Here is a 23,714-nt window from a genome sequence, read left to right on the forward strand (position 1 = left end):
TGCCTATGTCTCTGCCTCTCTCAGTCTCTCATGAATAAATAAGTAAGATCTTAAAAAAAAAAAAAAAAAAAAAGCTGACTTTAAAAATTGCCTTTCAAAGCTCTAAAAAAAAATCAAAAGGTCAAAAGCAAAACATGAAAGGCAGTTTATAAAAGACTCAAAGTTCATTTTTAGTTATTTATATTTTATTTTCTTTTTTAAAAAAGATTCTATTTATTTGAGAGAGAAAGAGAGATGCAGGCTGCCCATGAAGCAGGGAGTCTGATAGGCGGCTCCAGCCCAGAACCCTGGGATCATGACCTGAGCCAAAGGCAGCCGCTTAACTGACTGAGCCACCCAGGTGCCCCTAACTTTTTATATTTTAACTAATTTTTTAAATTTGTTTTCAGCAGTTTTTCATTTCCAAAATGGTATATTCTGTAGATATATTCAGCTAGTGCTTTTCTAGCTATTATTTTTATGCAAGAAATTAATTTAACACAACTAGGAAAAGAAAGTATCGGGGATCCCTGGGTGGCGCAGTGGTTTAGCGCCTGCCTTTGGCCCAGGGCGCGATCCTGGAGACCTGAAATCGAATCCCACATCGGGCTCCCGGTGCATGGAGCCTGCTTCTCCCTCTGCCTGTGTCTCTGCCTCTCTCTCTCTCTGTGTGACTATCATAAATAAATAAAAATTAAAAAAAAAAGAAAAGAAAAGAAAGTATCGGTTTTCCTTATATTCTAACAGTCACAGCTGATCTTGACTGAATAAAATAGTCAAAGGATTTTACTTCACTATTATCACCAATCTTCGTAAAAAACAAACATACTTACACATGTTTAATTTCAACAATCTCGTGGGAATGTCACTGGACACTTAGTAGCTATAAAGCATGGATATGTTCTTTAGTATCTTGAAGCCTCAGCTTCTTCAACTATATAAAATAGAACTGGGGGTGGGGGGGGATCCTTGGGTGGCTCAGCGGTTTAGTGCCTGCCTTTGGCCCAGGGCATGATCCTGGAGTCCTGGGATTGAGTCCCACATCAGGCTCCCTGCATGGAGCCTGCTTCTCTCTCTGCCTGTGTCTCTGCCTCTCTCTCTGTGTCTCTCATGAATAAATAAATAAAATCTTTTTAAAAAAATAGGACTGGTCATTAAGATTATCAAGGGAATTAAAGGAATCTATATAAAGCTCACAAAAGTTAATTACATTTGTTGCCATACTTTTAAAGGGCGAGAGAGGCAGAGGGAGAGGAGAGAAACTTAAACAGTCTCCATGCCTAGTGTGTGAGCCTGACAACAGTGCTTGAGCTCATAATCATGAGATCATGGCCTAAGCTGAAAGCAGGAATCAGACACTTAACCGACTGAGCCACTCAGGTGTCCCTCTTGTCATCTTATTATATCTCTCTTCCTTATCAGTTTTAGTTGAATAGTGATTGTTAGAGGACAAATAAATGAAGGAAAACTGAGGGCATTTGATTTTATTTAGTCATCATCTATTGCTTTTAATAAGGTCTTCTGAGGTCAAATATGTATTGCACATCTGCTTATAAAGATAATATTAGCAGTTAATGGTTCTAGTTTTCTGGATTCCAATCAGGTATAAAAAGCCTCTGTGGGTCCATTGTCTATCTTGCTTTCTCAAAACTAGGCCAGTCACTTGCTAAGCTATTAAAAATAGAGTTATATGTTTCCTTACATTTGTCTTTCTATAATGAACGTCAGCTTTGAGTACTGAAGGACCTTCAGTGACTAGTGTTTTCTTTAGCCTCATAAAATTACTGTAAAGATTCAATAAAATATAGCATATAATGTACTTGAAGTCTAGTGTCCAACACATAGCAAGCATTTGATTCATATTAGCTATTACTATGTACTTTGCAAAACATAGTTATCCTTGTGATTGACCAGAAAGTAAACTAATAGCCAGTAAACAAGTAGCCAGTCCTAAAAGTTCTATTATTTGTCATATTTTAGTAGAAAGAATGTAAGCTTTTCCTTGATGATTAGGAACAATGTAAGGATGCCCAGTCTAGCCACTTCTATTCAACTTAGTATTGGAAGTTCTAGCCAGAACAATTAGACAAGAAGAAGAAATAAAGCATCCAAACTGGAAATTAAGAAATAAAATTCCTTTTGCAGATGGTACAATCTCACATGTAGAAAACCCTAAAGAGGTCACAAAAAAACTCTACTGTTAAAACTAATAAACAATTTCAGGACACAAAATCAATTGTGTTTTTATACACTAACCATGATCAATCCAAAAAGAAAATTAATAATCCAAATTACAATAGCATCAAAAGAATAAAACACTTGAAAATAAATTTAACCAAGGAGGTGAAAAACTTGTGCACTGAAAGCTATAAGACACTGCTAAAAGAAATAAAATATAAAAAATAGAAATATATCCCATGTTCATGAATTAGAAGACATTTTAATGTTATTAAAATGTCCACACTTCTAAAATGATCTACAGAGTCATTGCAATTGGTAACAAAAGCTCAATCTCAGTTTTTGCAGAAATTTAAAAAAAAATCTGGAAATTCATATGGAATCTCAAGGGACTCTGAATTGCTAAAACAGTCCCAAAAGAGAAGAACCAAGTTGAAGGCCTTTACTTCATGAGTTCAAGATACAATAAAGCAACAGTAATCAATACGGTGGGTTACTGGTATAAAGACCAATGGAAGAAAGAGCACAGAAATAAACTCTCCCATATATGGTCAAATGATCTTTGACAAAAGTGTCAAGACTACACAATGAGGTAAGGATAGTCTCTTCAACATATGGTGTTGGATATCCACATGCAAAAGAATAAAGTTGGACCCTTACCCTATACCATACACAAAAATTAACTCAAAATGAATTAAAGGCCTAAACGTAAGACCTAAAATTGGAAAACTCATAGGAGAAAACATAGGGTAAAAACTTCAGAACATTGGATTTGACAATGATTTCTTGGACTATAACACCCAAAGCATAGGCAATAAAAGCAAAAATAGCAAATGTGATTAAATCAAACTGAAAAACTTCTGTACATCCAAGAAAACAATCAACAGAGTGAAAAGATAATCTACAAAATGGGAGAAAATATTTGCAAATCATATATCTGATAAGGGACTAATGTCCAAAACATATAAGGAGCTTCTATAACTCTATAACTACAACAACAAAACAAACAATCTGATTAAAAACTAGGCAAAGGATTGAAATAGACAATTCTCCAAAGATATGAGTGGACAATAAGCATATGAAAAGATGCTTAACATCGCTAATCATAAGAGAAATACAAATCAAAACCATAATGAGATATGACCTTATACCCATGAGGATGGCTACCATCAAAATAACAGAAGTAACAAGTGGTGGGAATGTAAAATGATGCCTCCACTATGGGATACAGTATGGGGGTTCTGAAATTAAAATAGAATTATTTTATGATCCAGCAACCCCACATCTGGGTATATATCCAAAAAAATTCAAAGCAAGATCTTGAAGTTAACATTTGCACATCAATGTTCAATGCAGCACTATTCACGATAGCCAAGAGATAGAAGCAACCTATATATGTGTATAGATGGATGAATGGAAAAAGAGAATGTGGCATAAACACAAAATGGAATATCACCCAACTTAAAAAAAAAAAGAACTCGTCATAACCACAATGTAGATGAACTTTCAGGACATTACCCTAAATGAAATAAGACCATCGCAAAAGGACAAATACTACATGATTCCACTTATATGACTACTAAAGTAGTCAGAATTATAGAAACAGAAAGTAGAATGGTGGTTGTCAAGGATTATGGAAAAGGGAGAGGAGGAATTTATGCTTAATGAGTATTTAAGTTTTACAAGATGAAGAACCTTGAGAACTCTGTTGTATAACACTACTACAATTGTTTACTTAAAAATGAGAGATGGTAAGTTTAATGTAATTTTTTATCATTAAAAAACATGAATCCATTAGAATTCAGGCCAACTTTTATCACACACATACCAATTAATTAAGTTCCGCGACAAATAAAAAATAGCTTTTTTTTTTTTTTTTTTTAAGTGGAATTGCCTTGTTCTAGGGCTTACTGGACTAAGTCGGTCAAATGTGAGAAGAAAATGTCCTGCTAATTACCAGAATGATGTTCCATAAACAAGTCTGGCAGTTTAAAGAAACAATCCCTTAAATAAAAATCCATGGCTTTAAAGGTCCAGAATTGGCAAGGGATGCCTTTCAAAGAGGCCCACAGACAATTATATAATTACATTTGATGCTTCTTTTTTCAATAAGATATGTTTGGGACACTCTGCTCTGAATATAAAATTACAAAAGAAATGGACTGCATGGTCATCACCATCAGTGAATTTGGCACTTATCTTTATTGTCCCTATACAATCATATGAGATGGGATGTTATTTTAACAAAATCACAGTACTTAGTATGACTTGGGGTTGGATCCTTATGCATTAAGTTCTTATGAAGTTGGGCAAAAGAAATAAGCAATCAAAATAACATGATGATTAAGTTAATTCTAGTTATATTAAAACCCAGATTAGCCCTCAGTTTGCATCTTGGGGGATCAACTTCTTCAGTTATTAGATGTCTTACCTTGTATAAACTATGGAAATTCTCTATCTCAGTTTCTGTGCCTAAATTAAGGCTAATTATACATACTTCATATATGAAAATTATGATAACTATAAAGAGCCTGGGAAAGAGTCCAGCATGGAGTGAGCCCTGAGATACTTATCTGAATCTCTGGAACTCTCATCAAGTTTGCTATTAAATTTCATTTTCACCCTACAGGAGTATTGGGAGGTAATGAATAAGCAAATCTCTTTAAGACCTTTGGGCATGACAGGTTTTAGAAAAAGTCACTGTTATTTTTTACCATTTCTATTATATTTTCAACCAGTATTATTGGAATTAAGTGTTAGAAATTCAGATACCAAATATGGTACTGTGCTAAATTAAAACCCTATGTAGGCAAGCAAATTATGGAAAATAAACTTTCACCCTGGAAATTAGCATCCTTTCATAGACATAGTAGTCACAGCAATGAAGAACTAAATTTTTTATTCCCCCCAAAGATGAAGAAAAATGTCTTCTTAAGACATGCACCTTTATGCACATTGCCTTTGGTGGCCAAATTCACACTGTGCACATAATATTTATGAAAATAAATGTTTTAGCTTTCTAGGTGCCCAAATAGATCCAGAGGTAATGCAGCATTCAAATTTGTTTATCCTCTTTTGGGAATGGCTTAATAATGGAACAATGGGATTTTTGTTCAATGAAGCTTTCCTTCTGGTTAAAAAATGCAATGTCTCAATACAAATTCTCCCTGAATCCACTCTAATGTGGTTAGAGGGGAGCAAGATGGACCCAGACTCCATTTACTAGATTGACCTCCCAGAAGTAACTTTCTATGCCGAAGGCCACCTTAACTTCTGCTGCATATACAAGTGGCTGATTATTAGGCTCAAAAGGCTGTGTGTATTTTTTTTAAAGATTTATTTATTTATTTGAGAGCAAGGGCAGGCTTGGGAGGGCAGGGGGAGCGGCTGAGGGAGAGAGATATTTCAAGCAGACTCCCTGCAGAACATGGAGCCCAATACAGGCCTCAATGCAGGGCTTGATCTCAGGACCCTGAGACCATGACCCTAGCCAAAACCAAGAGTTGGCGAGATCATGACCTGAGCCAAAAGCAAGATTTGGTCACTCAACTGAACCGCACCTAGCTACAACTTTTAGAAACAGGACTTTAGAGTACAGTTAAGAGTGTGGCTTCTGGAGAGACAAACCTGGTTTCAAATTCAGTTCTGTGACCTTTGACAAATTACTGAAGCTTTTTTTTTAAAAAAGATTTATTTATTTATTCATGAGAAACACGGAGAGACAGAGAGGCAAAGACACAGGCAGAAGGAAAAGCAGGCTCCCTGCAGGGAGACCGATGTGGGATTTGATCCTGGATCCTGGGATCAGGCCCTGAACCGAAGGCAGACACTCAACCGCTGAGCCACCCAAGTGTCCCTACTGAAGCTTTCTTTGTGAGTCTCAGGTAACTTTTTTAGAAAATGGAGATAATAAAACCTACCTTGCAAGGGTGGGGAGAGAAACAGAATAAGATATTAAATGTAAAGATTTTGGCAGAGGGCCTGGCACATAGTGCCTAATAGATGTTAGGTATTATATTTACACGTTTGATGTCTCATTGGCTCTGAGTCTTTTTAATGGGTATTGAGTATGAAAGGAAGGAGTAGGAAGTTGAAATCAGCAGAGGGTACCTTTTGTGACATTAGCAACTACAAGTTCTAAAGAGTGGCCAGAGGCTTCGAACAATGTAGATGGCTAGTGCAGGTAGAGCCATCGAGAGATCACAGCAAATCCTTCTGGAGGGTATTTCTTATTTTCCTTGGGAAGGAAATAAGGTCTAGCAATACATTGTGAACAATGCATCTGTATAGGCTATTTTTATTTTATTATTGTTATTTTTTAAAGTAACCTCTATACCCAACATGAAGCTCCAACTCATGAACCTGAGATCAAAAGTCACATGCTCTACTGACTGAGCCAGCCAGGCGCCCCTGAATGGATTGCTTTTAAAGACATTAGTTTCTTGGACTTTTGTCTGGTCCTAGCCCTTCTTGAATCTTAGATTTCTTTTTTCAACCACTTCCCCAAATTATGTTCCTTGTTCACACATTATCCAAAGCAAAACACCCTGTAGTATGTGTTAGTGATCACAGATGGAGGGTTCATATGGGAGGAAGAGCTATAATAGTCTCCATAATGCATTAAGGAAACAATAAAGTCTCTCCCCTTGCAAGGACATAATGGAGCTTGCTGAGGCTCTTTTGCATAAGGAACTGTTCCTGAGAGCCCACATTATTCATCAGCAAGCAGTGCAGCAGCATGTCTGAGTGGGCCGAGCAACAGAATGAGGACACCAGGGAAGGGATTCTTAATTTTGGTTTCACCACAAACTTCCTAACTGACCTTGAGCAAGTCTAGTAACTTTGTGTCCTATTTTATTTATCTTATAGTAAGTAGGTTGAGAGGAAAGGTAGTCACAGCTTCCCAGGCTAAGAGGAACCTCAGGAAGTCATCTTTCAACCCATTCTCCTGGTGTCGTGAAAAACTACTTCTAGCCATTTTCTAAGGCAATCCTCCTCTTCTTTCCTTCGTTTTTTGTTATTAAATTGTTATTGGGGCAACTAGCTTGATTATGCCAAGATCTCAAACTCTAATGTTTTCGGGGGCTAGGGTAGGTGAAGTCAGCTGAATCTAACAAAGTCATGTAAGGAGCTGGAGTGTGCATGGACTTTAAAGGCATCCAAAAATGTTAACTGTGTAGGTCAAACAAAAACCATCTGCTTTTAAAGGCCTGTGGCCAGTTTGCAACCTCTGAATTATATATAAATATAATAATCATCTTATCAGCTATAATGCTGAGCTAATGTATTTGATAAGCAGATGATTGAATATCAATTTTAAACTATTATTGGTAAATACTCCATATGTGAAAGCCTATAATTAGAGACTCAGTATATTACAGTCTGAATCTTTGCTCAGAAGAAAACTTTAGTGGTTTAAAAAGATGTGTTGCATTTACAAAAATTTCATTTTACACTTCTTTGTTTTGGAAGACCTACTTTCAAAGGCAGGCAGAACCTTACAGGTCCCCTAGGTGATCCAAGATGACCCAGTTAATTGGCAGAGAAACAAAATAAAACCCAAATGCCTTGATCCCTAATTCAGAATTTACTAATCTGACCACTTTAAATGTTTATGGTTTTCCAGATTCCCAGAGAAAAATTTGTCTGTTCTCTAGTTTTATTTTACTTTCTTCTTCTTATATTTATTATTATTAATTAATAAAGTCTCAAAAAATCTCTGGTATATTTGGGTGGTATAAATGCACTACTGTGCAAAGAAGAGGGTGAACACAAGTGATCTTTTGATTCCCCCTCATTTTCCTTCCTCATTTGGGCGAGGGTAAATCCATCACACTGCAGGTGCAGCATCGGCCAACATCTCTGGGAAAAACCCAAAGGCGCAGCTGGTCTCCAAGCTTAGCATAGAAGCTGGGGTCACAATTCATTCAGCTCCTAAGAGGATCTGGGCATGGACAGCACGTTAGTCCTTGCAGGTTTGGCCAGGCACGGTAAATGACAAGGCTAGACTAAATGGACTAAAGAATTACAAAAGAAACTTAAAAAAAAGAAAGAAAAATGAAAAGCAAAAAATCCAGACATAGCCTGCTGGCATAAATCCAAATCCAAGTTGATGCCTTGGCCTGGTGGGGAAAGGTGCTTGCGGAAGAGCCCTTGGGAATACTATGTACTTCAGATTTTTTGGCTTCAACTAATCAAAGGCAAACAAGCTAACCTCCCTGTGAAGTATGAGAAACACAAATTGTAAAAGTTGGAAAAGGCATCTAACACATCTAAAACACCTCATTTTCCAGAGAAGTGACATTACATGTTTGGAAGACAAACTTGACTCCATTCCTATTCTCCAAACACCTGTTTCTTTACACTATAGAACCCCACACTATTTCACTTAGAATAGGGTTAGCTGAAATTTATATTCTTGATCACTTGCGCAGGAACTAAAATTCTTTGAAGGATTTTACCTTCTAGTGCTCTATTAATCAATTATCCTTTATTAGAAGCATAAGAAAACATCCTTCAATTTAGGGAGTGAAATGGCATGTTTAATAACCACCATCTTGACCTTTGATTAGGTAGATCAGGGATAGGGTGGACAGCTCAATCAATCATGCTGATGGCCGACTTATAACAAAAAATTAAGTCAGGTTAGCTTAACCATGTTCATTGAATTTTTTTTTTAACACAGCAGTGAATTGATCATAGTTGATCTATTCTACATAAGCATGGCCAAATCACAAGTTTAATTTTTAGAATGCATATATTAAACTTCTCTTAATTTGATAATGGATAAGGTGTTGCAAACTCGTAAGGGCACAGAAATTCAAATGTAGGAAATATAAAGTGGATATGAACAATTAGTAGGAGTTGGAAATGGGCATTCAAGATAGAAGAGGCCTTAAGAATAATATAATACTAGGAATATATCTAACTTTAATAACAAGCTTATTTTTAAAAAAGATTTTATTTATTTACTCATGAGAGATACACAGAGGCAGAGACACACCGGCAGAGGGATAAGTAGGCTCCCTGCAGGGAGCCCAATGTGGGACTCAATCACAGGACCCTGGGATCACACCGTGAGCCAAGGCAGACGCTCAACCATTGAGCCACCAGGCATCCCAATAACAGACTTAATTTAATAAAATATTTACTATATATTCACTGCTATAATGAATATATAGTAAAGTATTTTCTCTGAGAAATTGTCACTTGTTCAAGATCTCAAATAAGATAGCAAGTCAAGGGCAGCCCGGGTGGCTCAGCGGTTTAGCACCACCTTCAGCCCAGGGCATGATCCTGGAGACCCGGGATCGAGTACCGCATCAGGCTCCCTGCATGGGGCCTGCTTCTCCCTCTGCCTGTGTCTCTGCCTCTCTCTCTCTCTCTCTCTCTGTGTGTCTCTCGTGAATAAATAAATAAAATCCTTAAAAAAAAAAAAAAAGATAGCAAGTCAAGGACATAGAGCCCACACCCTAAAGCTATCTAGTTCAGAATCCCGATCTGGTAATTTCAGGAAGGTTGAGAGGTAACATGGTACGGAGGCTAAAGCACTGGACAACAGTTAGGGGGTCCTTACCTCTCTAGCTTTGGCTCCAACTCGGATCATGCAGGCTATGTGCCCTAAGTTTAAGTGTTGAGGTTAGGCTAAATCTAGATGTCTTAGGGCTTCTCCAGCTCCAGGATTTTAGGCATTTGATGACTTTTTCCTGGGTTTCTACTTTTAAAGGCACCCATATAAGCAGCACTCTTCATGGCTAGGAGCAAAACACTTGGTCCTGGCTTTTAAAAAACCACGGTGTTTAGTTTTTTGTTTTGTTTTCATTTTTTTTAAAGAAAAGCCATGGTCTCAAGAGGCAGACAGAGCTAAATCCATATCCTGGCAGTATCTATGGTGCCTTGGATAAATTGTCCACCCTCATGGGTCTTGGTTTCCTCATCTGTTAGGAGATAGTTCTAGATCTGCCTCATATGGGTGAAGATTAAATGAGGGAACGAGGCTTGAGCAGTGGTGGGTACAGAGTAGAATCTTGACAATCATAAATTTCCTTTGGAGTTCTCAGTTAGAAAATTAGAGTCAGGTGCTAAAAACCTAAGTTAATATTTGCTCTTCCAAAAAGGAAATTAATGGTTTTCTTGAAAATTATCTAGAACAGATATCCTTCCCTTCCTTCCTTTCTTTTAGTCTTCCTCCCTCCTTCCTTCCTTCCTTTCTTTTAAACCTAGCCCTTGGGATGCCTGGGTGGCTCAGCGGTTGAGCATCTGCCTTCGGCCCAGGGCATGATCCTGGAGTCCTGGGATTGAGTCCCACAGCAGGCTCCCTGCATGGAGCCTGCTTCTCTCTCTGCCTGTGTCTCTGCCTCTCTCTCTGTGTCTCTCATGAATAAATAAATTAAAAATAATAATAATAAAATAAACCTAGCCCTTATTTGGTGCTTTGTTTTTTCCTCGTAACATCCATGGGAGGTAAGCAGTATGACTGTCCCTTTTCACACTGAGGAAACCATGCATAGAGAAGTAAGTAACTGCAGCTAGACAGTGATAGAGCAGGATTCAGAGATAGCCTGGCTCCAAAGCCTGTGCCCTAAACACAGTCTCAAATGTCACATGGTCATCCCAAAGAATCCTAAGTTTTGAAGTGTATAAACGGGACTGTCGATGAAGTATCAGAAGTGGGTGGTTGGGAGCATTTATAGCTCTTGAAAACAATGCAGTCTTTGATGGGAGCTCAACAAATCATAGTAAAAACCTAGGGATGACTCATCTCTTTGCCAAATAGGTTGGTTACCACTGAGAAATCTTGTGTTTCTGAGGTCCCTCAGGAAATGATAGAATAGATTTCTAGAATATGAGAAAGGTTTTAAAGCAAAGGCACAGAAATATTTCTGCAGTTTGGTTTGCAATGAATTTTATAGGGGAATCTGGTAGTTCCAAGATTTTTATTTTATTTTCTTATGTAATACGATATTCAGTACATAAGCAGGTGGTCTCCATCAGACAAACAATGGACAGGGCTCAGAAAAATCTGAAACTGCAACCCCCCCCCCCCAAGCATCACATGACTGCCTTCAATTTAATTTGAAGTTCAATTCTCCCCTCTTTTACAACTCATTTCCAGGATGTATTTTCAAAGGCAATGTCATTTTTGGAAGAAAAAAGTCACACATTTATTTTAATGAGACCATGCTAATTAAATCTTTGCATGCTAGTTACTTAGGATTTCAATTTTGCAGTTTAATGGTAAGCCTCTTTAAAGGATTCTCCTTTGCAACTATGTTAAAAAGCATACCTCCCTCATAAGAGTTGAATGACATTCAAAGCATTTCTGTTCTTAATTGTTTTAGAAAGAAGTATCCCAAATTAATAAAACCCTATACCAAAGGGAAAAAAAAGTAAAACAAGGTATGGGCATTTATTATATTTTTTAAGATTTTATTTATTTTTTTGACAGAGAGAAAGCACAAGCAGGAGAAGCAGCAGCGGGGAGAAGGAGGCTCCCTGCTCAGCAAGGAGCTTGATGCCTGAGCCGAAGGCAGCTGCTTAACTGACTCAGCCACCCAGGCACCCCAAGGGTGGGCATATAGGACACACTTCCATCTTAGTTATTCTAGGTGCAAAATACAGTAAGCAAAGGGAATTAAATTGTTAGGCCATGAAAGACAGGAAACATAACTTTCCAAATAATGAGGTATTTTCTAGCATATAATCACTTCCCATTATTTACATCTAATGTTCATTGCAGGGTCATTCTGGCTCAGTAGTAGTCATAAGAATAATAGCAGTTAGTACTTACTAATAAGCACTTTCTTTTACTATGCAACATGCACAGAATAAGGACTTCACACAATTTTATTTAATGCTCACAACTGCATGAGGTGGGAGCCATCTTCCCCCCCATTTTTACTGATGCTATAATGGAGACTCAGATATAATAAAACAATCTGGTCAAGGTCATGGAGCCAGGAGAGTGGTGGAGGTTCTACGTGAATGCAGGCATCTGAGGCTAGAGCCCAAATTATACTCCTCTCATCCCAGCCTTTCTGGACAGGGGGAGTCCTTGCTAATATTTTAATCTGCCAGAACTAGAATTAAGTATCACAGGACAGGGACCCTGTTTCTGTTTTGTTCAGTGAGTCATCCAGGGCCAGGCACTAACCTGCCATCTACCTTGTGGGCACTCAGTAGATAAATAAATTAAGTGAATCAGTTAAAATGTGCTTTCCAGGTACCCAAATGTAACAATAATTTTAAGCTTGTAAATACAGTCCTGCTGGGGCTCTTCTTATACTTGGGCTGATACAAAAACAAACAAGAACCCTTGCCATTTAGCACATATCTGCCGCCCATACGTCCGAATCCTGGTGATTTAGGAAATACCTGCTCTCTGATTCATTCTTTTCTACAGACTCCAATAAAATCTAGATTCAGACTAAATGCAAAAGAGGTCCAATAAACTGGTGCCTAATTTATTAGAGTAATTAAACACTGACAGGGTGTTTACTAGGTCACAGGGCCAGAAAGACCAGACCATGCCCTTAAAGAGTTTACAATCCTGTGGGGAGAAAAGACAAATGCCCAAATGACTCTGTAAAAGAAGATAACATGTCAAAAAGGAGGAATGAGTAGATTATGTGAATCCTTGGGAAGAGCAGAAAGTTGCCAACCTGTGCTGGCTCCATAAGCACTAGTCAGTACAACTCTCTGCAATGCCAGGAATGTTCTGTTTGACACTCCCTGTAGGGTATTAGGTAGTAAATATTGAAATGCGGCTGTTGTGAATGAGAAATGGAATTTAAAATTTTTGACTAGTGAAACCATAAATTTCTATTAAGCCAACCAAGTTTTGGTACTTTGTTACAGCAGTCCTAGGAAACTAATAGAGTGCTCTATGTGCATCAGCTACTCCTAATTATTTTTATATGAATGGTTATTTTATTAAATACTTAAGATGCTGACTCTCCTCACCCTCCTTCTCCCCACTGCATACCTACTACATATAAGAATTGATTATGAGGGGATCCTTGGGTGGCTCGGCGGTTTAGCGCCTGCCTTTGGCCCAGCACGTGATCCTGGAGACCTGGAGTCCCACATCAGGCTCCCTGCATGGAGCCTGCTTCTCTCTTTGCCTGTGTCTCTGCCTCTCTCTCTCTCTCTCTCTCTCTGTGTTTCTCATGAATAAATAAATTTAAAAAAAAAGAATTGATTATGAAAGGAAATATTTTCTACGGGTTGTCTGTAATCTTATGGATGGTGAGACACCCATTTCTTAATTTTAAAAGCAGCGGTAAACTTAATGATCTTTGCTGCTGCTGCTTCTAGGATCTAGCAAACAAGACTAATGCTTTTTATGATCTCAGCTGTATGCCAAAATAATTTTTCCTTCAGTATTTTAAAAGTCATACACCAGATACACTTTAAAGAATTCCTAAACCTATGATCTTTTGACTATCTTTTGAAAAACCTGAGATTCTGTGATAGGCAAAGTAGGACCAAGAAAGTTTTTTTTTTTCTTTCTTTTTAAGAAATTAGCTATTTGCATTGCTGGAATCATAAAGTAGCAATTTAACATTATTGAATTGAGAAACTGACAGAAGGCTAAACAGAACAAAACATGAACCAACAACTGGGCTATTTTATTGCTCCTTTTTAGTACCAGCAAGTGTAGTGATATAAAAACTACCATAAAATCAATTACTTTTATTCTTTTTACAAATTATTTTAATTCTCCTCCCATAATATGTCTATATGAAATAATTGCTTTGTAATTACCGACATGATTAAATGTTAAATAAATGTAAAATCTTCAGTTTGGCAGCCTTATATGCCTAGAAGGCTCAGTTTCATTACTTCTTTTTAAGTACTTCACAGTATATCGCTTAGTATTTTCAACGCAGACAGAGATTTCACCATGCCATGTTAATAAATGTTGCATAAGGAGCCAGTTGCTACAATGGCTCCTGATTATACATTCAAAACTACAGACAGACCACACTTATCATAGTTGGTACTGAAAGTGCCAATATGTAGGCTGCTAATACCAATACTGTAGATTTTTGGATGCTAATCAAGGAAAGTGATCCCATTAGACTGTATCAGATTTGCTTTTGCTCTTAGACCAAATTAAAGTTTAGTTCGTAATAGTGAAAATACTTCTCATCAGGAAAATGGCAAGCATTGTCACATCCTTTTCAGAGTATTTACTGCATTTTTCTTTGCTCAAAGAGTTCTATACCATCTTTTGTTATATTCTTTAATCCACTAATATCTTAACAATGTGACATTTTAACAAAATTTTTACTTAAAAACATAAGACATCCAATGTCCTTAAGGTGGGAGCCTATACTTCTAGCTCTGATCTAATGATATTTCTCTAAAGAAATATTATCTGCTTAGAATTTGCCAATTAGGAGACTAACTGCTGTTTAAACTTTAGACAGAAAATCTCAAAAACATATCCCTTCCACATTAAAATGTTCCTTTAACAAGTGGAGACTGATACATGGAAGTGTACATATATTTAGTATTAAAGTTCCTGCTACTCAAAGTTAAAGACAGCCCTGTTCGGGTAAATGACAGCATTTGCCCTTCAGCTTGATAGACCTCAAGCACACTGTATTTCTACAGAATGCCATCTCTTTTAAAGAAGCAAAATAAAGCCATCTGCCCCTGAACTCTTAAAATAAACTTGGCTTCAAGTTCTTTTTTGCAATTATTTTTTTATGACTGTTCTAATAAAAGAGTTAAAGAACTTGATTTTCTTCATCATCGGGAGAATGAATATAGTAAAAAGTGTGCCTGCCTGTTCAAATCTTCTCTCTGAAGGCTTGGGGCTGCAGTGGCTCTCTAAGGAAATGTCACAATGGCCAAAAGACAGGGGCAGAGAGGATTTAGAACAAAAGGGGCAGCGCCATGGAAAGTGCTTTATGATCTTACAGCACCCAATGGAGGCAGGTGTGATTATTCTTGTTTTACAAATGACTTCAGAGCTCAGAGATTAAGTGACCTATCAGAATTCCCACAGCTAATTGGTCAAAGAGCTGAGATTAATTTCAAGTTTGTTGTGTTTTTAAGTCAGAGCCTTTTCTGTGATACCACCTGTTCCAATCATCTTATTGGATCTCCTGAAAGATTGTGATTGCATATAGCATTCTCTTATGTACATACAAGAAAACTAACTTACAGAGTAAAACTTGGGTTAGCCAGAAGATTAAGGGAATCTGTGAATTTAATTTTCTGGGTAGCTGAAGGTTTCCTAAAAAACTTTTAGTTTCAATTTTTAATACCCTTGTTCTTGCTTTTTGGTAAGGGTAGTTATGCTTTAGGTTTTTTTTTTAAAGACATTTTTCTTCCAGCCCTGATAATGAACTCATATTGGAAATCTTTTTTCCCAAATGGAAGGTCTTGGTTATTACTTATTTTCTTCCAGTTTTCCCTTTTCTCCTAAAAGCACACTCCAGAGGAAAAAAATTCTAGTTAATTAGAATTTCTGGTAATCACGTTTTAAAATTGTTTTGGTAAATGAAAATCAGGTGAAAGCTACTTCCTTGAATTTGAAATTGTTTCTTATTATAGGTTCTTCTTGATGCCAGTGTGTTCCCCTATGTTAGTATGCATTTGAAACTAATGGTCCAATACTCAAAGTGCTCAGATTGTTGATGACCCAGACACCATAAATCCACCAGAGCACTTTAGTGGGATGGTCCTTAATTACACAGTTTAGGCTTTGTATAATCATATTGTGCAAAAGAACAGCTGAGAACATTAAAATGCCAGGAGGCATTATAAATCATAGTGTTTTCTATAGTATTTCTTTAACTCCTGTGTTTTGTTAAATTGAAAGTAAAAAGAATAATTTTAGTTGAATATCTATATTGTCATTTATAGCCATTAAAACATACAATTATGCAATGCTATTAAAAGATCATCTTTATTATTTACCTCCAACTCTAATAGAAATTGCAGTTATTTTTTGAACTTTAAATATAGGAATCATTTTTGTCAGTGAAACAAAATTAAAATGATCTCTAAATAAAAAGGCTATTTCTTAATGAAATATAATTTAGATAAATTGTAGTGCAATCCTATCTATCTAGAACTAACATGCACCTTAAAAGTTTTCTGTAGAGCTTTAGGTTTAAGGAGACACAATTTAAATTGTGGAATATTCAAATTGTTAAAATGGAGAAGAAATATATTTTAATGATGGTTTATTACTTCAAATGATATTTAAATAAGAATAAGGAAGACCGGGGATCCCTGGGTGGCGCAGCGGTTTAGCGCCTGCCTTTGGCCCAGGGCGCAATCCTGGAGACCCGGGATCGAGTCCCACTCGGGCTCCCGGCATGGAGCCTGCTTCTCCCTCTGCCTATGTCTCTGCCTCTCTCTCTCTCTCTGTGTGTGACTTTCATAAGTAAATAAAAATTAAAAAAAAAAAAAAAGAATAAGGAAGACCACATTTGAAAACAAGACCAGCAAATGAGATTCATTTTCCTGGAGAATAAGGCAACTTTAAGTAGTAAGCTTCTGCAACTTGGCATAAAATGTGTAGCTTATTCTTGCTTTAGGGCTTTTAAGTCTCAAAAATCTAGCACCCATGTTGGCAGTGAAGAGCAAATTCTGGGTTAAGAAGTAATACCATCACCGTGGGCTGGCAATTCAGTAACATTCCAAATGCCCGCAGGAATGATAGAAATCAATCTGAATAATGGTTTACTGAGCAAGAGTTCTGTGTAAGGCTCTGGGGGTCATGGGGCAGGAAACCGTGCATTCTTGGTGAAGGGGAACGTGTATGAGAAGCAGTGGCATCCTTGGTTAATTGTCACCATTTCCTTCCAAATGTGATGATGTTCAGAAACATCATGTCCATAGCTTAAAACTGGTACTAGTGGTGTATTTACACCACAGAAATTGGCGAACACTATGAATCAAGGTTTTATGTTTTTGGAGAGCTGGTGTTAAACATTTACCAGCAAACCATAGATGTAAAGGTACCAAAGCAACAGAGCCTGGATAGGTATATGGAACAGCAACTGTTTCATTTTTATTGGGATTTAAGATCTGCCAAGCTAGGAATGGAAATCAAGTCAGAAAGGTTGGATGGTACCTAGATATGGAGGCTCTTACTGCTTCACTAAAGAGTTTTTTTTTTTTTTTCATTTATTATCCTTGTCCAAGATCTAGCAGAAAACAGATGGTACACTCAAAAAGGAGTGACTAAGGAAAGTTTTAAATAGCGACCATTTACAAGGCATGGGCAAGGTTAAGGCAGACTCACAGAGGATGACCAAACACCTCTGAGTTAGCTGCTGCAAGAAGCAAAAGCCAACAAGAAGCCAGGTGGTAAAGGATCCACTGAGGCAGTCCGTTCAAGTCTGATACTCAGAGTACAAAGAAAAGTGGAGAAGGGCAGGATGGATCTGGAAGGGTATAGAAAATATCCAGCACAATCCTACAGCAAGTGGGGATCACTAAATGTCTTACAATGGGAACTACGGGATCATTTCTATAATTCAGAAAAATGTATCAATCAGCTATGTGTTAGACAGACTGTGGAGAGGGAACATGATGGATATAGGGAAACTCATTAAGAAGCACTCACAATAGGTGAAATAAGAGGTGATGGAACTGGAATTGTGATAGTAAGAACAGAGAAGAGCCATATTTAGGAAACAATGGAGACTTACAAGTAGAGAGGTAACTTACATATAACCCTTGACTAGATGTAGAAATGGGGAGGGAAGAATTGAAAATAATATCAAGGTATTCAGCCTGTTTGACTTTGAGGATAGTGGTTGCCAAAACAAGATAGGGGGATGCAAAAGCAAGAGCTCACTTTGAAAGTGGGCTGAGTTTCCATTTGTGTGATTAGAGGGTTGGAAGAGAGAGAGGTTAGAGTATGCTTTCCTCTAGTTCTCTCTGCTGGGCCAGTTTTTGGTGCTTATTCCTCTGAAGAAGGCTATGGTATACTCTTGTACAGCCATAGCTCATTCTGGATCCTAGATACCACTGCATCTCTTTGACCCTTTGGTGATGTGATTTTTAGGGTGAAAATCGCCAGCAGGCATTTGGAGTTTGGGAGTGAAGTTATAGAGAAGTTGGATGTTTTTCTCATGAGGGTATAGTATAGAAAACTTAAGATCTCAAGAGGCATAGAGAGAAAATGAAAGGGCTCAGTGGAGCCCAAGATGTACCACTACAAAACACAGTACAAGTTGAAGGTTAACTCTGCATCTTACTGAAGAGTAAGTCACTACCTCCACCATCTCCTTTGATAACTACTTGGTGATAGCGTCTGAATTTAGTTATATGTCAATACAAAGATGGAGCTAAAACGAATTATTATAGGGACATGCATTAGTAACTTAGTGTTGAAATGATCTCTGCATTATGAATGATAATAACTGAGATGAGGCAGAAAAGTAGATCTCTCCATGGAGGACAAATCAATAACAACTAGGTTTTATGGTCATTAGCACCCTAATGAAATTACTTACCATCTAACTCTCTTGGAGGATCTTGAACATTCAACACCCATCACCTCTTTCATGTTAACACCAGCCAGATGTGGCTAAGTACAATTTACAAAATGGAGATCATGAAAGATTCATCCACAATAAAAGAGAAATGTATTACAAGGGGGCAGGGAGAGGCAATAATAAATAAAATAAATAAAATAAAAGCAAATAATAAAAGAAGATAAACTAAATCACTAGACATTGTGTACCACTTTCACATACATTATATCTTTAACCAAGAGTCATAGAAATGAAGGAGATATTTTCTTCCTGGTGTGCCCTTTAGCTCTTGGAGGTTGGCATGTGCCAGTCCAAACATGCCAAGTACCAGCATGCACTTAACCCAGACAAGACCCTTGAATCCTTGCTTATGTGATTCATTTCTCCAGACATTAAAGCCTTCTGTCATCTTCCCCCCCTTCCGTGATGAGATTCAACATATCCCAATCCCTCCATGCATAATGCACACTCTCCTTCTGTGGAACTTCATACTAATTAGCAATTCTGTTTTCTCTGAACTCCAAGTATGCTTTGGAGGAAGGGGCGAAGGAAGGTTTGACATTAATGATCTCCCCTTTTTTCTATTTTAAGCCACATTGGTCTCTCTGTTCCTCAAACCCATCAAGCTCCTTCAGATGTCCAGGGCTTGGCTTACAAAGTTCTTCCCTTGCACTCCTCCTGCTTCAGTAATTCTCATTTACCCTTGAGATTTTGATTGAAATGCTATTTCTTTAGGAAGGATTTCTCTTAGAATCCTCCATGTAATATTTTCTTCTGGCCTTGTGTACTTCTCTTTCACTGGAGTTAATACAGCCATACTTCCACATTTACTTGTGTGGTAATCGGATTAATGCTGTTACCCCCATCAGATGGCAAGCCATACATCAGAATTACTGGACCACATTTTGCTCCTCACTGTATCACCAGCTCAAAGAAAATGATCTGCACAGAGGTGGTGTTGTTGATATTTGCCAAATGACTGAAGTTGATAACTGTCGTGTTCTAAGCACTGTATCAAATGCTTTCTCACATATTCTCATTGCAAACCTATGGGTTCATATCATTCTTCCATTCTTTGATGAAAGAGCTTGGGGGTCAAATAAATTGAGTCTTTTAACCAAAATCATACAGTTAGTATGTAATAGAGTTGCAATCATACACAGACCCATCTCATCTGAGCTGTTTTCTTTCTGTTTTGTCATGGAATTTCCATAGATGATCACTTAATTATTTTCTGTCTTGTTTCTGTTCATTCTTTCTCCCCAGTGAGTCTTAAAATTCATTTGGGATGGAAGTAACATGATGTACACTTTTTTCATCCCCCACATCACCCTTCTAATGGCACTTGATATTCTACATGCATTTAATGAATACTTTTTGATTAATAACACTTCCCTGGCATTAATATCATAAAAGCGTCCCCAAATGAGTTCAACTTTCTGTAATAACCTCTCTCAAATAGTAATGCAGCACATCTCTGATATAATACAGGTTTATAATCTATTCATTTCCACCAAACTATATAGGAAATAATTTTGTAAAAAAATTTTAGAAAAAGCAGTATGACAAAATAGATAGGATATGAAAATCCCTTTCCTCTTTCATTCATTGACTATTTGCTAAGTGCATTTTCCATGCGCCAAGTGTTCTAGTTGCAAGGGATCCAAGTCTAAGTAAGTCATGGTCTTCCCTCACAGAGTTTCTGTTGGTGGTGTTATTAGAGAGATGAAAATAAATAATCCTAAATTAAGATAGCACATCCTATACTTGAAAACAAGCAAATGTGGGAAAATCAAGGACATTGTGACTAACTCAGCCAGGAGGAAAACCAGAGCAAGTACCTGGTCCTATATATTTATCGGCTCTAAAATACTGGACCAATTCTTTGCCTCAGATTTCTTTATCTTAAAAGTGAGGCTAATACCTACCAGAGCTGCTGTGTACTTCTCTCAGCACACTTAGAAAATGCTATTTATTGTCCTACAAGAGTTGCCAGATGTGACTAGCTTGGTGGTGGTACTTGCTGTATCCAAGAACTAAGAGTATAGGTATCTCTAATTACCTATACATGCAGTCACTTCTCAACTGGGACACTGATTAGGAAGATTAAATAAGACAATAAAAATGAAGTTCTTTGTAAATATTATTTATAGCTCCAAAAGAATTCATAGAATAATGAGGCAGTTAATACATATTCTTGATGTTCTCCTTCATGTGTATATGAAAATCTATCTGCTAGCTATAACAGGGTAGAGGCTATGTCTCCTTAAGGGTTACCCTATTTGGCTTGTCTGATGACCTATTGCTTTGTAATTGACCCTGCTGTCAAGAGGACTCTTGGTTATACTGCATTGGGTTCTAATCTAGTCCCAATCAGGAGTCTTGCAGTTTGGTCTAGAAGCAAGATGAAGAAGATGATGATGATACCAAGAATCAACAATAACAATGGTAGCTGCATGATTTACTGAGCACTTACAAGATGCTAACCATTGTCCTAACAGTTTTACAGGCCCCAACAGCTTTATTATATAACACTGGATCCCTCAAATTTGAAGCTTTTGCATCTGTTAGTTCTGACAATGTATTGAATTCAGTTCCTCTTTGAGGAATGGTAGCTCTGAACCAAATCTATTCTCTTTGGTCAGAATTACAACTTACAACTTATATGAATTACAACTTAGGGGCATTGTTATACTTCAGAGTGAGAAAAGAGAGTGGATACAGAACATAATATAGAAACAAACAAAAAAGGCTGTAATGTATTCATCTGTCTGCCTTTTCTTTTAAAGCATGTCAGCTGACTTAAGATTTCTTGAATGTCTGGACAAAAAGATCTCTCTTAGGGTCCACCACAAAGGTGAAAACCATGTGAACTACTGATTTCACAAACATCTAGTCTGAATTTTGTTGTCTCTTAAAATCCCTCCACTTGCCTCTCAGTGAGCATCCTTGGAATGTAGACACCATACATTCAGAAATGTCAGATTTCAATAGAATACCACTTCTACTAATTGCTCCTATTTACAAAGTACTTACGTTGGTCCAGGGATTGTGCAAAGGGCTGTAAATGCATGATCTCATTGAACGAATCCAATAATTCCATAAGGCAGGTTCTATTATTAACTCTACTTTACAGATGAGGATACTAAGAGGTTCACTTAAATCACTCCAGACCACACAGCAAAGATGCAATTTTGGAAGTAATCCTTCCCAACTCTGAGTCCTGCCTAGTTATCCCCTCTCTTTGCCCTGCCTTGAGCTATACATTCTCTATCATTATGGTAGTGACTCACATTGTTCTGATGTATCACTTGCATGTCAGAAAGATCCCTTAAAGCAAAACAATCTATAAAAGCAAACTCAAGTAGTTTTTAATATTGCTAGCAGTTTTAAGTTCTTGTAAAAATCATTCAACACTTTTAATAAAATTCAGCAATCTAAACTCTGCAAATATCAAAGATAAAAACTTTTCTCAAAATTAATCATTTTACTTCTTTTTCTGTGTAACAGAAAGATGTTTTCCAGTTTTTAGAGACCTTCTAAATTTAGACAATGATGATATGACAATGTGAGATGGTAATGATTAGGATAATGCAATCTTTATGCATTTCTATTCATTAAAATTTTTTTAAATCGTAAATACACTTAAAAATGATGTTAATGGGGGATCCCTGGGTGGCGCAGTGGTTTGGCGCCTGCCTTTGGCCCAGGGCGCGATCCTGGAGATCCGGGATCGAATCCCACGTCAGGCTCCCGGTGCATGGAGCCTGCTTCTCCCTCTGCCTGTGTCTCTGCCTCTCTCTCTCTCACTGTGTGCCTATCATAAAAAAAAAAAAAATGATGTTAATGGGGCACCTGGGTGGCTCAGTTGATTGAGCACCTTGATGCTCAGTTGGTTGACTCTTGATATAGGCTCAGGTCATGGTCTTGGGGTCATGGGACTGAGAATAGCGTTAGGCTCTGCACTCAGCACAGAGTCTGCCTGAGACTCGCTCCCTTTCTCTCTTCCCCTCCTCCTGTTCTCTTTCTCTCTCTCTCTAAAATAAATAAATCTGGGGATCCCTGGGTGGCTTAGTGGTTTGGCGCCTGCCTTTGGCCCAGGGCGCAATCCTGGAGTCCCAGGATCGAGTCCCGCGTCGGGCTCTGGGCATGGAGCCTGCTTCTCCCTCCTCCTGTGTCTGCCTCTCTCACTCTCTCTATGTCTATCATAAAATAAATAAATAAATCTTTAAAAAAATAATAAAATAAAATAAATAAATCTTTTTAAAAAATGCTGTTAATAATGCCAATATCAATTTAAAGAATAATTCAATGATGATTGGTTAAATAAAAATACCAAGGTAGATTTTAAAGTTTAAATAATAAAATGCATCATCTTATTTTATATAAACCTTACTTTAATAATGGAATTACAGAATGTTTAGGGCCTGATGGGCTACAAGATGTAGTCTAGTCCAATCCTTTTGTTTTATAGCTGTAATTAAAGATGAAGGAACAGCCCAGTGCCTTAACAGTGCAGTTTCAGAATCAGACAGACCCAAATTCACATTCTTGCTCAGCCACTTACCAGCTCTAAAACTACCTGTCATTCAGTCACAGAGCCAGTTTTTTCATGTGCCCTGCCTAGAAAGCACGACTGCTATAAACTGAGAATTCAAAAAGACTCTCTCCTCTAAAACAGATGTGTATTCATTCATTCGACAAATATTTATCAATTATACACTAGTTGTGTAACCTTGGGCAAGTTACTTGTTTTGTGCCTTAGTTTCCTGCACTGTAAAGTGGGTATCCACATTATAGAGTTTTTGCAAGGATTAAATGACTTAATACATATAAGGTGCATGGGATGGTTCCTGGCACAGTATGTTGGATATCATCATCACCATTCTCCTACTGCTACTATACTCTATATTAGGTAATATAGTGGGGCTCTGGGGATATAATTCAGGAATCCTGTGTAATATTTTCCTCCTAATTACTGAAGCATCGCTTTTGCATGGAATGAATCTCTTCCTCCAGTGTCCCTCCTGAGGGTAAAGCCTCTTG

At 37.5% G+C, this 23,714-nt stretch overlaps 1 protein-coding gene and 1 long non-coding RNA gene across 27 annotated transcripts in view; one reads left to right on the forward strand and one right to left on the reverse strand.

Moving 5' to 3' along the window:
- Positions 1 to 23,714, forward strand: part of LOC144289678 (uncharacterized) — a 623,433-nt gene that overhangs the window by 389,781 nt on the left and 209,938 nt on the right. The gene's annotated exons all lie outside the window — the stretch shown is intronic.
- The window catches only part of LRRN1 (leucine rich repeat neuronal 1), a 39,466-nt gene that overhangs the window by 7,195 nt on the left and 8,557 nt on the right, over positions 1 to 23,714 (reverse strand). The window lies entirely within an intron of this gene.

This window comes from Canis aureus, chromosome 19, assembly GCF_053574225.1.
Source record: "Canis aureus isolate CA01 chromosome 19, VMU_Caureus_v.1.0, whole genome shotgun sequence".
In the NCBI taxonomy this organism is placed as follows: Eukaryota; Metazoa; Chordata; class Mammalia; order Carnivora; family Canidae; genus Canis; species Canis aureus.